The sequence below is a fragment of the Bos indicus genome, chromosome 4, assembly GCF_029378745.1.
Source record: "Bos indicus isolate NIAB-ARS_2022 breed Sahiwal x Tharparkar chromosome 4, NIAB-ARS_B.indTharparkar_mat_pri_1.0, whole genome shotgun sequence".
In the NCBI taxonomy this organism is placed as follows: Eukaryota; Metazoa; Chordata; class Mammalia; order Artiodactyla; family Bovidae; genus Bos; species Bos indicus.
Window position 1 is genome coordinate 71067812 of NC_091763.1, and position 13968 is coordinate 71081779.

The 13968-nt window shown below is 45.1% G+C and overlaps 1 long non-coding RNA gene across 1 annotated transcript; it reads right to left on the reverse strand.

Moving 5' to 3' along the window:
* Window positions 1-6187: 6187 nt before the first annotated feature.
* Window positions 6188-13678, reverse strand: LOC139182731 (uncharacterized). Its single transcript, XR_011566270.1, has 3 exons — window positions 13530-13678; window positions 9257-9377; window positions 6188-6474 (listed from the first exon to the last, which is right to left on the reverse strand). It is a non-coding gene; the product is annotated as an uncharacterized lncRNA (long non-coding RNA).
* Between the last annotated feature and the right edge of the window lie 290 nt (window positions 13679-13968).

Genomic DNA, 13968 nt, shown 5'->3' on the forward strand with positions numbered 1-13968 from the left:
TGTGGGAACACATGGAGACCAGGAAATTGACTGATTTCTGTGCTTCCTAAGTCAACTAAGGCCTGTGTTGGCAGAGAATTGTGTTCTAGGCCAGTTATATTCAATAAGGGCCTCTAGTAATTATAAGTTCCTATAGTTAATTCAGGGCTTCCCTGGTGGCTCAGACAGTAAAGCATCTGCCTGCAACGCAGGAGACCCGGATTCAATCCCTGGGTCGTGAAGATCCCCTGGAGAAGGAAATGGTAGCCCATTGCTATACTTTTGCTGAAGAACTCCATGAACAGAGGAGCCTGGCAGTCCATAGGGTCTCAAGAGTCAGACATGACTGAGCAACTAACACTTTTCAGTGCAGAAGTACACACTGATCTTTGGCTGCATTTCTTTTTGTTCCCCAGACCATTGACATGGTGTTCACATACTCAGAAGTATAATACAAGAAATTAGATTTCCACTTGTTTAGTAACACTTGGATTCCAGGTTGTCTTATTTGGAGATTGAGTTATTTGGAAACTGGTCATAACCCGAGGCTTTCTTGGTTCATTCAGAAAGCTAAACAGGTACGTTCTATTTCTCAAAGGGTAAACATGTCTAGGTTTTTAGAAACTTGACTAGTAATCTTGTTATGTAGCATATCTTTGCACACATACATAATGATAAGGCCAGTGTGTGGTAAGTGATGCATCATTGACAGTTTTTCAAAACAGCAAGAGATTGACTTGCTCAAGCTTTGGTTAAGTTGGCTATTTTAGTCATATTAGAGGTCTCAGTATTGGAACTGGAAGAGATCTCAGTCTTTGATTCCAACTGAACAGATGAGAGGTGAGATTAACCTTAACTAGGCTCAGGGAACTATGGAAACTACTCACTTGGTTGAGCTGGGCCCCTAGCAGGACCTAGTAGTCCAACCTTGTAGGTCACTGAGAGGAAGGGAGCTGAGGCATATGGCAGATACCTGTGTTTGGAGAGGGGTAGGCTTGGCCCAGTTCTTTAACACCCCTACACTGAGCTGTGAAGGTTTTTGAGGTATGCTGTGGGCAGGGGCAAGTATCTGAACTGGGACACAGCCTATTCCATTTCCAGAGTGTTGCTTTCTTTCCACATGTTGAAAGTTGTCCTTCCTGGGAGCTTTGAGGGGTGCTGGGCCCAGAGCGGCCAAAATCACATGCTCTTGCCCCACTGATCTGATTACAGAGTCCTCCTAATTAAGGGAGGGGAGAACACCCTGCCTCCTTTTCCAGCCCCTCTGGATTTGCTACCATTTTTCTTGTACTCAACATCTGCCAGTAAATATTGTCTACACTGGAAAAAAAAACTAGATGAGTGACAGCTGAAACCACAACCAAGCTACTCTGACCATAGTTTGGTCTTAGTCTAACTCCATTTTACCAGAAATATAAATGAGCTGCTTCTAGTTTGCTTTTTCTTTATTCATTAGAGTTGTGCCTGTGTTCCACATTGATGGCATTAAATATGTGTATGTAGCTTGAACAGCATCCTCTGAATAACAACCATTGGACTAGTTAATTTTATTTGTGTTGTAATGAAGAATGGTGGGTTTGGGGAATGGAAAAATTGTGTTCAGCAGAGTTGGGGTTAGTAAGCAGTCCCAAAGCTTTTTGTAAGTAAAACTATTGGCACATGGCCACTAGATTCACTTGTCTCATCTAGGGCTGCTTTTGTGCCGCAACATCAGAGTTGAGTAGTTGCAAGAGATACCGAATGGCCCACAAAGCCCAAAATACTGACTGGTGCTTCACAGGAAAGTTCTTGGCCTCTGGTTTAGAGCTTTGCACAACTGCATTCTTTTGCCATCTGGAGAATAGGAATAATCTCTACTTCATATGCCTTGCTATAAGCATTCACTGAGTGGCATCTGTGAAAACTCTAACTGGTAAGCATTGAAACGCTATATCTTCATCAAATTCCCTCAAGTCACCTATTGGAAAATTACTGCTTCCAAGGTTAGTAATTACCTAATTGTCATTCCTAGCTTTCTGTTCTCAAGTGGTCCTGACAACTCTAGGAATTTGATAACCCTTGACTGCTCTTACTTTTTTTACCTCCCTCATTCAAATTTCACATATTCATTAAACAAATAGGCATCCTAAAACCTTTATGCTCATAAAGCTGTAACCATCTGTTAGTAACCCACGTCAGCATGACATTGCCCAAATGCTCGTCCAGCTATCACCAGATTGCTTTATAGTTAAGGTGTATTCATCCTCACTAACTCATTGGGAGAAGTCCCTATATTATAGCTAAGTAAATAGGTTGTTACTTCCAAAGGTCAGAGACCCAGGTACATTGCCTTGGTAGTATCACATGCACTGACCTTGCCTTCTCATGGTGCCTTCCAAAATACCATATAGTCATCTCTGTCAGCCTCTCAATGGAACTCCCACACTTCCTTTTGTTATTAAAGACAGCTTTCTCTGGCTCCGTGCTTCTGCAGTCCTCAACAAGTGGAGTCTGCTTGTTCTTTCACACTGTCCCAAGTTTCCACATGGATCTGAGTACTGGTTGAGATAATCACACACTTCTATGGATCAATACCCCTGTAAACTTATCTTTGATTCAACTAAACCATCAGAAACCCTATATCTGTACTCTCTGCATCTTCCTTGTTAATTTAGAAGGTCCTCATGCTCCTCAGGCTTATCTCACCCAGCTCCCTGCTCTCACAGCAGATGACCTTGCCTCCTATTTCAAATAGGGATTTACTTGAATACAAGGAAGGTTTTGGTCATCCCCCATCCCTGTCTTCAACAATGTTGTTCTTAATTCAGCTATGATTTGGAATGTTCAATTACATCAAAACATAATTCCAGGTACTATAGATGCTCCAGCATGGTCGATCTACACCCATTCCCAGCCCCTTTGTCCTCTCCCATAGGAAGTGAAAGAAACACTGATTTTCATTGAGGTGCAGGAACTTTGCATTGGGAGCCACACTCCCAACAGAAAAAATATTGCCCAAGTTCTGGAAATTATGGCTTTTCTTAGTTTATAAGTTTAATGAAATTGTGGCTATCCCTACCTGAATTGGACAGGGGTCATAAATCTGGACCAAGAGATAACAAGTCTTTCCAGTTTGGGGATGACAGGGGAAATTAATTTTCTTTAAAGTCACCTGCCTATGGTATAAGTTGGGGCATACCATTTTGTCAGACAAGAATTTCTTACTTTTATTGATGAATGGTGGAGGAAGACAGCCCAGAGTTCTGATTTCTCTGCTAATGCTTCCTAACAGAATCTTAGACACGTTAACTGTTCTGTGCCTTTAATATCCTCACTGTGAACTGACAATAATTTTAATCATTACGGTTGTTGTGAGGAATAAACAAGAGAACGTTGGTGTGTTGCCGTGCATTCAGTAAACCCTTAAAGTTAGCTAATTTTGAACTGGCTGGATAGGGCAACTTGTCAAATTAGCAGTTGGGCAGATTGCACAGAAGGGCTAGGACACATTGGGATGACTTTTTTAACTGAAGTGATTTAGTGGGAGAGAAGTACCGGGAATTAGTGATTTATATCTGTGATTCAGGTCCATAATTCTAATAACTCACTCATTAGGTGATGTATCATTCTCTATTAGTGACCGGGACCAAGAATCAATGAAGTACAACCCCAAAGTAAATGGAGAGCTATTTACTTTGGGAGCTATTTTGAGGGGGTGTGAGACATTTGGTCACAAGGTTAAATGGGCACCTAATTTTCATACATTCATTGTCTAAGTATGTCTAACTTTTACAGTAACCTAACAAAGACAGTTGTTAATACAAGGATTATGCCAACCCTCGCCAACTTCTCCTGAACCTTTGAGGGTAATCTCAACAAAAAAGGAGACAAATCAATATGGAAATAGTATGCATTAGAGGCCATTAGAGTAGGAAATGTGTAGGAGGCTGGCACCAGCCCACCACTGTTCCCTGTCCCAGAAAGATTTATCTGGAGATTTAATCCAGGTGACAGCAGGGTCCATCTGTAAGATTCTTGCCTCACAATGGTTGCCAACTTGTCTTGAGCAATATTCAGTAGGTACATGGCTAGAGAATGTTGGTTCTGGAAACCAGCACCTCATATAATTCTTTGATGGAGCATGTGTGATATCAGAAAACATGGACTTCCCTGGTGATCCAGTAGTTGAGAGTCCACCTGCCAATGCAGAGGACACAGGTTTGATCCCTGGTCCATGAGGATCCCTCATGCCATGGGGCGGCTGGGCCCATGCATCACAACTGCTGAGCCTGTGCTCTGCAAATAGTGAGCCCACATAACATAACTGCTGAAGCCTGTGCACCCTAGAGCCCTGCTCTGCAACAAGAGAAACCACTGCACTAAGCCAGCAACTTGAGAGTAGCCCCCAGCGGCACAACTAAAGAAAAGTCCATGTGTGGCAAAAAAGACCCAATGTAGCCAAAAATAAATGAATAAAGTACATAAATATATATATATATTTTAATATCACCATGCTAGTCAAACACTGTGCTATGTACACAGGTTAGAGACTGAGAAGGGATCTATGAGATAGATTTTTAACTTTCTAAATCAGACTAGGTTAAGAAACTAAATTTTTCAGTATGCACATAATAATATTAAGGGAGGAAAAATAAAGAACCAATGCTTACAAATAACCTAAATTTACACCAAAAGGAACTAGAAAAAGGAGAACAAACAAGACCCAAAATTGGGCTTCTCTCATGGCTCATCAGGTAAAAAATCTGCCTGCAATGCAGGAGACACAGGTTCAATCCCTGGGTGGGGAAGATCCCCTGGAGAAGGAAATGGCAACCCACTGCAGTATTCTTGCCTGAAAAACCCCATGGACAGAAGAGCCTCGCGGGCTACAGTCTAAAGAGTGGCAAAGAGACATGACTAAGCACACACAAAGTTAATAGAAGGAAAGAATACTAAGATCAGAGCAGAAATAATGAAATAGAGACTAAAAGAAAGAAAAGAGGACTTCCCTGGTAGTACAGTGGATAAGAATCCACCTGCCAATGCAGGGGACACAGGTTTGATTACCTGGTCCTAGAAGATTCCACATGCGACAGAGCAACTAAGCCTGTGTGCCACAATGAGAGAAGTCACTGCAATAAGAAGCCCAAGCGCTGCAACAAAAAGCAGCCTGGCTGGCTGCAACTAGAGAAAGCCCACATGCAACAACCGAGACCCAGCGCAGTCAAAATTTTTTTAAAAAGAAATGAAACCAAGAGTTGGTCCTTTGAAAAGATAAACAAACTTGATAAACCTGTAGCCAGACTCATCAAGCAAAAGAGAGGCCCCAAATAACATCAAGAATGAAAGATGAAGCCTCTTTCAACTGACAGCACAGAAATACAAAGGATCGTTAAGAAATTACTGTGAACTATACACCAAAAAATGGACAATGGAGAAAAAATGGACAAACTCCTAGAAACATACAAATTCCCAAGACTGAGTCAAGAGGAAATATTGATAGAAAATATGAACAGACCAATTACCAGTAATGAAATTGAGTCAGGCCACAGCCACAGACTCCCTACTTTTGGTTCCTCTCCTATTACACTGACCATTCTTTCTTAACTTCGTTTGTAGGTTTCTTTTTGTCCACTCTGGAAGAAACTACTGTTTGCCTACTTGATACACACTTTCCTCTTCACTTTTAGTAACAGAACCTTATTTTTTAGAGTGGTAATGGACCTATAAAAGGCTACACTGTCCCACTTGCCTGGGTGTGGTCAATGGTCAAGTAAAAGTGAGTTGGGTGGGACTTCTGGGTAGAGCTGACTCAGCTAGAACTTCCTTTTTGTCCCTTCTTCCTGCCTGGAACCTGGATGGGATTGCACAACTGCTGGCAGCCATCTCAGGCTTGCATCACTGAGGATGGAGCCATGCACCTGAGGATGGCAGAGCAGAAAGACAGGTGGAAGGACTAGAGTACTGGTGATCTGCTGAAGCTGTCATACTAATCCAGACTTCTTGAACAATGTAACAAACTTCTTATTTAAGCCACTGTTGTTTCAGCTTCTGTTACATGCATCTGATTCTAATCCTAGCTGATATTTCCATCCCTTATATTATGAACCATACCAGGTTCATTTGCCTGACTCACATCAAGCCAAATCCTGAGACGCCAAGGTATGCAGCAGAGAAAGGCTTTATACACAAGGCAGCCAAGCACGGAGACAAGAGAACAAGTCTTTAATCCAATTTCATGAAGGTGAGGGCCTCAAGATACTCGTGGGATAAGGAAGCAGGGTGGTCTGAGGTGTGGGGAAAGATGACTGAAGAAAAACTTAAAGTAATTGGGGTTCTGCACAGATGTATCTGGGTTACATGCTTCTTCATGGGATGTATGTTCAGAAAATGGTGTCATTAACATGATCTGAGGGTGAAGTTTTTGGCCCTCTGATGTCAAATGGTCATCTATTGAACAGTCACCCAATCCATGGTCTTGACTGGTTTAATTTGGGTATGACCAGCTCCATGTTCCTGAAAAACAATTAGAGCAATTGTTACTATAGGGACACATATATCAGATGTATCTATAGGAGGTGACTTAATTTAGCACAATTATGCCAGTGACTTCACAACTATAACTATAGTCCAAATACCTCTTGAGCTCAAAAGTCATATACTCAACTGCTTTTTAGACATCTTTATTTGGGTTCTGTCCCTCTGCCCCCAAACATCGTGAATAAGGGCCTCCTCCAAATATTTCTGTCATGCAAGTGTATGCTCCTTGGTTTTTGTCTCGTCACAACAAAGATTTGGAGTGACGGACATTAAAGCCCCCTTGGCGTGTCACAGCTCTCAGATCTCTGACAGACCATGTTATAGCTCTTAGACAAATCAGTGTTACAGCTCTATTTTATTTAGAAGATAGCAGGAAAATCCATCTTCAAGGCATGAAGGCACGTGAGGACACAAAGAGAAGAGCGCCCCAGCATGCGGGGCGGGGGGTGGTGGGGGTGGTGGCCCTCTGGTTCCTATGTTTTTTTCTTCCCCCTGGGCTTGCCCTATGCAAATCGGGCTTAGTCAGGAGTGCTGTTCTACCTGAAGTCCTCACTCCAGTCCTCGGACCTTCCTTTGACCTTCCTCTGTTCTATTTTCGCGGGCTTTTCCCTTCCTTATCTTTTAGCCACCGCCATTTTTGACTCCTTTTCCCTATTCTAACTACCTAACATTCCTCCCTCAAGAGATGGGAGGCCCAATTCTTTGGGAATATGGGCGCAAGGTCTTTCTGGCTACTTTCTGCTGAACTGGGACAGCGAGGGGTATTGGGCCTCCCCCTCTTGCTAGTCTCAAGCATCAGAGTCCTTATAGTGGTGTCTATCTAAAGGTGAGTGATATTTTCTGTGGTTGGCTGTAGTTTTATATCTTTGTTGAACTGGTGCTGCATGTTATAATTGTTGACCTGGTCAGAGACAAAACAGGTTAGACAATTGATAATACATGGAACAATCATAAGCAGCATCAATGTGGCATAACAAGAACTAGTAGGGACATTAGCCAATTCCATATTCACATTGCCAGGATGGCTCAAGTTCCTCCTTGTTCAGGGATCAGAGTATCTATCTCCTGTCTGTTTTGGAGTACAATCTCTGCCAAGCTGTTGGCTCTTTAGAGCTATCCTGAGAAATGTTATCCCCAGAAACCAGATTTTGGGGGTGGTCATTAGAATGGCACTCATTGGTAGTCCTGAATAGGTATGTAAGATCTCCCATGTGTATTGACTGTCCTCTTCTGTTTTCTTCCACGGCTTGACTCGTGAGTAGTGAATCCAGGAGTCATGTCCTGGTACCTTGACTACTGTGGGGGTAGAAAGTATTACAGGGGAGGGGCCCTTCCATGTGGGCTGGAGTTGAGCCTTTGGGGACCCATCTTTCCAGACTTTAATTAAGACTTGAATCCCTGGAGCATATAGTGGTGACTCCTTAGAATCTTTTGGGTCCTGGTTCATAACCCACAAGCGTATATCCTGTTAGAAGTGCCCAATGGCCATGGCATAAGACTGGAGGGTCTGAACCTCTGGATCTAGGAAGAGGTCATTGACATAAACAAAAGGTCTCCCATATAGCATCTCATAAGGACCAAGACCAACCTGTTCCTTAGGGGCAATATGGGTGCGGAGGAGAGCTATTGGTAAAGCCTCCTTCCATCCCAGGGAGGTCTCCTGGATTATCTTTTTTATTGCTGATTTTAAGAATTAGTTGGCTCTTTCTACTTTTTCTGAAGATAGAGGCCTCAAGGCACAATGGAGATAATAAGTAATGCCCAATGCTTTCGAGACCCCTTCGGTGACCTTAGAAGTAAATGATGTCCCATTGTCACTTTGTAACGACCTGGGCAGACCAAATCTTGGAATGATTTCATGGAGCAGCTTTTTACCACCTCCTCAGCCTTCTCATTCCAGGTGGGAAAGCCTTCAATCTATCCTGTGAATGTATCTATCATGACTAATATGTATTTATACCCTTGAGAAACTGGCATCTGGGTGAAGTCCATCTGCCAGTCGTCTCCTGGATAGGTCCCACGTCATTGGACAGGCTGGGCCAGCTGGGGTCTTCAAGCTCCTTGGGGGTTGTTTAATTGGCAAGTGGGACAAAAGGAGACCACTTGCCTTATAGTTGTTTGGAGGCCTGTTCCTCTGAAGGACCTTTCTAGTAATTTTTGGAGGGCCTTTTCCCCCAAATGAGTGGTGGCATATAAGGAGTTAACCAACTTCCATTGGAGGCTGCCAGGCAGAAAAAGGAGTCCCTCCTTTTGGAACCACCCCACATGATCTTCTTGAAAGCCCTCACTCTTAGCTAGAAGAGTCTCACCTTCAGTATATGAAGGAGTTTCTGGCAAATTAGTCTGTGGAACTAAGGTGGCAACCCCTATTAGGTCATGGTTCTGTAATGCTGCTCTCTTAGCTGCCTGATCAGCTGCTTGGTTCCCTCGTGCCACTTCCATGCTCCCTTTTTGGTGTCCTTTACAGCGGGAGACTGAAACCTCAGTAGGCAGATGGACTGCCTCCAAGAGTCTAAGAATTTGATCACCATATTTGATTGGGGACCCCTGGGTGGTCAGGTGGCCCCTTTCTTTCCAAATAGCTGGATGTGCATGTAGCACCAGAAAGGCATACTTGGAGTCAATGTAAATGGCTATTCTTTTTCCTTTTCACATCTCCAAAGCTCGAGTCAGGGCTATGAGCTCAGCTAATTGGGCTGAAGTACCTGGTGGCAGAGGCTTAGCCTTTATGATCTCAAAATCGGAGACCACTGCATACCTGGCTCTTCTTTTTCCATCTAAGACAATGCTGCTTCCATCAGTGTACCAGATTTCCTCAGGACTGGTCAGAGGATCTTTTGACAATCCCTCTCGAGGTTTTGTCCAGTGGTCCAAGGTTTCTAGACAAGAATGAAAATGGAGAACACCCTTGGGGGTAGGCAGGAGGGTGGCTGGGTTAAGACCTCACAGGGGAATATAGTGAGGCCTGGATTTTCCATCAGCATTACTTGATATCTGAGGATTCTTTGATCAGACATCCATAAATGGCCTCTCCCATTTAGGAGTTGTTTTACTTGGTGGCTGGTAAAAATAGTTAGTTTGCCCCCAAAGGAGAGTTTTAAAGCATCTTCTATCATGATTGCAATAGCTGCAAGATTTCAAATGTGGGGGGCCAGCCTTGGGTGGTTGGATCTTACTCTTGGATAAGTAAGCTACAGGTTGGGGCTCAGATCTCAGCCTTTGAGTTAACACTCCTAAGGCTATTCCCTGTCTTTCATGGACATAAAGTTGGAATGCTTTTTCTGGGTCTGGCAACCCAAGGCAGGTGCCTGAGTTAAGGCCTGTTTTAGTGTAGCCACTGCCTTCTTTTGAGGAGTTCCCCACATCAGTGGGATTAAATCATCTCGTCCCTTTAAGCTTTCATATAAGGGCTGGGCAATTAGACCATAGTTGGGTATCCAGATTCTACAATACCCAGTTAGCCCCAGGAAAGCTCGCAATTGTTTTCAAACCATGGGGAAGGGCAACTGGAGGATTCCTTGTACCGATCAGAGAACAACCTCCTAGACCCATGTGTAATCTGAACTCCCAGGTAAATGACTTTTGTCCTGTGCCTTAGCACGGGAGACTTTATATCCTCTTTCTGCCAAAAATTTTAGAACCTGAATTGCATATTGTTGGGCATTTTCCTCATCTGGAGAGCAGATTAGTAGGTCATCTCAGTTCAGTTCAGTTCAATTCAGTTGGTTAGTCATGTCCGACTCTTTGCGACCCCATGAATCGCAGCACGCCAGGCCTCCCTGTCCATCACCAGCTCCCAGAGTTCACTCAGACTCACGTCCATCGAGTCAGTGATGCCATCCAGCCATCTCATCCTCTGTTGTCCCCTTCTCCTCCTGCCCCCAATCCATCCCAGCATCAGAGTCTTTTCTAATGAGTCAACTCTTCGCATGAGGTGGCCAAAGTACTGGAGTTTCAGCTCCAACATTAGTCCTTCCAAAGAAGTCCCAGGGCTGATCTCCTTCAGAATGGACTGGTTGGATCTCCTTGTAGTCCAAGGGACTCTCAAGAGTCTTCTCCAACAACACAGTTCAAAAGCATCAATTCTTCGGCACTCAGCCTTCTTCACAATCCAACCCTCACATCTATACTTGACCACAGGAAAAACCATAGCCTTGACTAGACGGACCTTTGTTGGCAAAGTAATGTCTCTGCTTTTGAATATGCGTCTAGGTTGGTCATAACTTTACGTATTGTAATATTTTCCCATTAGGTCTCAGGTCCAGATCTAGGAGATCCCGGCTAAGGTCCTGTCCAAACAAGTGGGGGCTATCTCTGAACCCCTGAGATAATACTGTTCAAGTCATCTGTTTTTCTCCTGGGGCCTCCCACTCAAAGGCAAAAAGATATTGGGATTCTTTAGCCAATAGTATGCAAAAAAATGCATCTTTGAGATCCAAGACTATAAACCACTTGGCACTGGGTGGGATTTCTCCCAAGATTACATAGGGATTGGGTACTGTGGGATAGAGGGGGATCACAGCTTCATTTATGATCCGGAGATCTTGAACCATTCGCCAGGTTCCATCCTTTTTCTTTACTGAGAGGCTTGGGGTGTTACATGGCGAATTGATGTGGACCAATAGCCCACAAGCAAGGAATTTATTTATTAAAGGCTGTAGTACCTCCTGAGCCTCTCTTTTGAGGGGGTATTGTTTCCGGTTAGGAAACCAAGTAGGATCTTGGAGGACAATGATGACTGTTTCAGCTTGGTGGGCTCGTCCAGGAATTCCCTGGTCCCACACCTGTTAATTTTGTCTTCCCATAGTTTTTGGTCCCTCTCTATTGAAGGTATAATGGATTCTTCAGTACTAACCAGGAGCTGTAGAGCTCTAGGGGCTGAAAAACTTCCTATCATAAGGGTGGTCCCCAATTTAGTGAGTATATCTCTTTCCAATAAGGGGGTAGAACACTCAGGGACCACCAGAAACTGGTGGGAAAATATTTGTCCATCCCAGCAACAAGTAAGTGCTCGGGTGAATCTTTTAGTAGTTGCTTTTCCTGTAGCACCCAAAATGGTACAGGTTTGGGAGGAGAAGGCTCCGGAGTAGGAGATCAAGACAGAGTAGGTAGCCCTTGTGTCAACCAAGAAATTCTCAGACCTACCTGCCACATCCAGTTGCACCCTTGGCTCCAGCCCCATGATGGTTATCTGTGACAGGCGGGCTGGCTGGAGCGGGCCGCTTCAGTCCTCTTGAACCATCATGAGGGTAGGCTTGGTGCTTGACCTTGAGGCTCTTGAGTCCCCAGGGCAGAGTGCCGCCCAATGTCCCAGTTGATGACATTTGTGACATTTCTAGGAGACTTGTCACAGTTTGGACACTCTTTGGCCCAATGCCCCGCCTGTCTACAGATTAGACATTTGCCTCGTGCCTTGTCCTTCAAGGACTCAGGGTTTGCCATAGGGCTTCTCTGGAGGGCGGCCAGCATCTGGGCATGCCTTGTCTCTTTCCTTCTCTCCTTCTCCTGGGCCTTAGCCTCCTTCTCCTGTTCTGTTTAAAAGGTATTGGTGGCTGTCTGGATCATCTCATATAAAGAGGCAGCAGAGTCCTGCTGCTGTTGTAACTTAATTCTGATAGCTGATGCACATTGGGACAGGACTTTGTCCTTTAAAATCACCTGTCCCTCTTAAGAGTCTAAGTCCAGATTAGTAAACTTTTGGAGGGCCTCTTTTAGCCTTTCCAGAAAGGCAATGGGGTTCTCATTGGGCTCCTGAGTTATTGTTGAGACTGGGCACAGTCCCACAAGTAATAGGCTTCTTTATGTTTCCATGGGTGGACTTCCTTAGGGGTGAGTCTTTCTGAAGCTTATCCTACCCAGAACTGTTGCAACCTTAGAGCCAGGCGTCCCCGGGTCAGGGTGCAGATCCCCAGGCAGGCTGAGGCGTGACAGCCTTCTGGAGATCAAATCCCCGGGCAGGTCGAGGCGTGACAGCCTCCCGAGAATTGGGTCCCTGAGCAGGTCAAGGCATGACGACCTCCTGGGACCCCTGGGACTAGCGGATCCCCTAGCAGGTTGAGGCGTGACAACCTTTCGAGGACCAGATCCCTAGGCAGGTCAAGGCGTGATGACCTCCTGGGACCCCCGGACTGGAGTTGGGCATCCCCAAAATCTCCAGCATGACGAGTGCTGGGTAGGATTAGGGGGTTGGATATTATACAGTATTTCCCTCCCAAGGCCAGCTATTTTCTGGTTGTCTCTCAGGAAGATTGTAGAGGCAACATTGTGGGCCAGGATGAGGCTGAGGAAAGGAGCATGAAACAGGAGGGAAGGGGGCAGAGCACAACCTTTGACAGAATGACACAGCACAAGGGCATAACGTAAACCAATTAAAATCAACTGGGTCCGGATGACAAGTCAAATTCAAGTAAACTTTAATCCCCAATCTAAAAGCCAGCAGACACACCCAGAGGTGGCAGCAGCTCTAGGGCACTGTCAAAAGAGAGAGTAGTGGGTGGTTCCCCGATGGCTGGGATGGTCCTCCCACTCACTAGCATATGAATTCTCCCCGCTGGCAAAGCCTAGCCAGGCCTAATTCCGTGGCTCCAACTCTTGCCCTTGGCAATGGCCCACACCCTGAAGCTTGGCTTCTCTCTGAATCCTAACAAATCCACCTCTTACTTTTTGGCTGGGCTCCAGGCCCGGGATAGAGTGGAAGGACAGGAAAAAAAGCGGTGGGAAAAACGTGCCAAGGAACCCCCTTCATAGCCTGCCAGAAAATCTGCTAAATTTCTGACCTGTGCTCATAGTTTTCATTGGCCTGATTCTTGGCAGAGAAGAGTAAGGACAGAAGAACCCCCACCAGCTTGGGTAACAGCTACTGGGGCCCAGCAGATAGTTTCTTTGGGACTCTCCAGAGTCTCTCAATTGCGCCCACTGCCGCCTGCCTGTTCGCAGTGGGGTGGTTCAAGGAAACAAGAAACGAGAGATTGTAAAGGAATTAAGGTTTTGTTAGGCATGTCCCTCCAGCCATAGGAGCGAGGACCTCCTACCTTAACCGGAGGTCTTCTGGAAACTGAGGCTGAGCCGCCTGAGCTTTCTGCTGAGTTCGTTTGTCGCTGTCCCGGTTTCCAGCACGATGGGCCTTCTCCTGCGCTTTTTCTTCGCGTTCCGCTTCTACCGAGAGAGCTTCGCTGAGTTGGGCTCCTGCTGTGCTTGGCCTCTTCCCCACAAGGTTGTTTCAGCCAGGTTAAATCTGAGTCACCGCACCATAGATGTCAGGCGAGTGTATGCTCCTCAGTTTTTGTCGAGTCACAACAAAGATTTGGAATGATGGACATTAAAGCCCCCTCGGCGTGTCACAGCTCTCAGGTCTTGGACAGACCGTGTTATAGCTCTCAGGTCTCGAACGGACCAAGTTATAGCTCTTAGACAAATCAGTGCTACAGCTCAGTGTTACAGCTCTATTTTATTTAGAAGATAGCAGGAAAA